The sequence below is a fragment of the Acanthisitta chloris genome, unplaced genomic scaffold (genome assembly GCF_000695815.1).
Source record: "Acanthisitta chloris isolate BGI_N310 unplaced genomic scaffold, ASM69581v1 scaffold32439, whole genome shotgun sequence".
Taxonomy (NCBI): Eukaryota; Metazoa; Chordata; class Aves; order Passeriformes; family Acanthisittidae; genus Acanthisitta; species Acanthisitta chloris.
The window spans coordinates 1-2,675 of NW_008690338.1; positions in this window are offsets into that span (position 1 = coordinate 1).

Below are 2,675 nucleotides of genomic sequence, written 5' to 3' on the forward strand. Positions count from 1 at the left end.
AAGAAAAGAAAAGAAGAAAAAAGAAAATGCACTGTAGTGGAAAGTTGGTGAAATTTTTACATTGGTCAATTTATCAGTGATTTGCATATTTATGTAGTCATTCTTGACAGTCTGAATTGCAAAACCAGCTCTGAGGTCATATGCAGAGATTTCTTTTGCTGAGCTCAGCTGAAGTCCTCTGCGGATCCAAAACTTTCCCAGCCATCACACAGTGATGCAAAAAAGTACTGCTGGAGTCTGTAGTGAAGGAATGATTTAGCCAAATTTATCACCTGGTGGGTTGATGCAGTCTCTTCAATTATACTTCAGTTTTGGCAAGAGCAGATGGGCCATGAGTTTCCATGGTGACTTTCAACACAGCAAACACTCTAAAGCATGTGAAAGATGGAGGTCATTGGGAATTCTACCAGGGCAACAGCTCTTCTGCAACAGTAATGCCTGCTCTTCAAGTCTACAGGCTATAGTCACTGATGCCCAGATGCTCTGTGCTTGATTTTAGCCAGTGCTGATTTATTCCTTCCTCTCTTCTATTGAAGACAGAATGCAGCCAGATGTCAAAATTTATCTTTTGTATGTTAAACAATATGTGGAACAGGAATGACCTTCTGAAGTAAAGAAGTACTTAGACAGGGAAATGGGGAAAACTTGCATTTGAAGCACTGGCTGATACTTCGGAGGTCGGGATTGAGTTAGCTGCCTTCACTCCTGGAGCCTGAGCATCCTTAGATGAGCCCTTTATTCGGTGTGCAAATGTGAAAGACCATTCCTTTGCAACACTGTCTGCTCCAGCATTACAGACAGATTGTCTTCACAGAAGTGTGGTAAGGCATACAGAGGGAGGGATGGTCAGTATCCTCTACCTGGGTTTTTGTCATTGTTATGACACCTAATGCTGAGCAGAGAGAGCCTGATGAGATCATATGCAAAGATTACTTCAGAATATTATTAGAAATATTCCATCATGTAAATGATAGATGGGGAAAGAACATTAATGGCAGAAGAGAACAAGTGTTGCCAGCAGTGTTCCTAGGGACCACAAGGGACTATTTAAGAGGAGGTGGGGACCTGAACAAAGTGAGGCATTTCCACACAAGACTGTTCTCTGCAGCCTGATCACTTCATATCAGCAGCGATTGAAACAAAAATTGAGGGTGTTTCTTTTTCACAGTAGCAGCCAGTGGCAAAAGGTAGGTGTAATCTAGAATTATGAGACATCACATTCCCTTAAAAAACAGGAAAACTCTCATTTTAATCAATTAAATCAATTTACATGAACTGATTTTTTCCCATGTTGTTTTCTTCTGTTTCACTTCATATTGTTTTACTCTCTGCCTAGTTTTATGAAAGCTTTACTCAGTCTGTCAGTTGTTACTTTTGCTAGCTAGCTTCCAAACCAAAATGAACATTTAAAAAGTATCATGGAGGGACAAAAAATGGTGTAGTGAATAAATAACAAGACAAAAACACATGGAAATATGTCAAGAGAAGTATGTCCCTAAAAAACTGGAAGAATCTCACACCTTGAGAGAGTTAGATTATAACTCATGAAGTATTTCAGCTGAAAATTTGTGTAGTCTAGCCAGTTTCTGCAGAGAGGTATAAAGTTGTCAGTAAAAAGCAGTTAAGATAATTGGAAAGTAACCAAGACCATGCAAGATGTGTTTCAGAGCCCCCAGACCCCTCTCAGCTGTTCAGAAGTACAGATTAGATGTCTGAGTTATCAAAAGGAGTATTGGGTTAGGGTTTTGGAAGAACTGTTCTCCAGCTGATGTGGTCTGGGAACAGGAATCAGGAAGGATGCTGTTGCAGGGCTTTTGTTATGAAGAAAGCTGCATTAAAATCACTGTGGGGAGGTGTGGAAGGGTATGTGGATAATTTGAAAAACTCAGCAGTGACTCACGGACTTGAAGAAAGAAGATGCCAGGCATGTCCATTAACATTTGGACATATTTGCAAACTCTGTACCTGCTAGTTCAAGTTCAAGTGCAGATTTATGTTGATTTTATATCACACTGATTTTACCAAGTGCCCCAGAAGTGCAGGACCAGAACTCACCATGAGTTCTGGTCCTGCAGAGCTACTTGTGAGCAGGGCTAAATGAAGCAAGGCCTGGATCTAACTGAAATGCCTTGTGGAGCATTGTGAAAATCCTTAGCTGACAAATGTGCTGTGCACATGTGGCTGAGATATAAATACTGTCACACATCTTTAAAAAAGGCAGAGAGAACATGTACTCAAGGACACAATGACATAGAGCAGAATAATGAGCTGGCAGGTTGGAGTCTGCCAGCAAAAAAGAAGCTTCAGTACTTGGCTGCATGATTATCTGTGGATATTTGCACATAGACTTCCTTCACAGGATATATGCCACTGCTCTGCCGATGGTGGAATACTGAACAGCATAGGTGCCAAATAGAAAACTTAATGTATAATCAAGCTTCATACTGGGATTTTCCTCTGTGCCTTTGTTTTAGAGATATTAAAGGAGGAGCAACCAGAAAGGTCCAGATTACAAAAACAGCATGCTGCTGATTATCCTAAAAAGCCCCTACATATCTGGGAAAATGATAGTTAATAGACTACATCTGGTCCAAGTCCAGCTGGCAGTGTGTTTGCCATTTCTGCAGCAAAGACCCGTGTTTTCATTGAGATGCTAGAGTTGGGGCTGCTCTTCC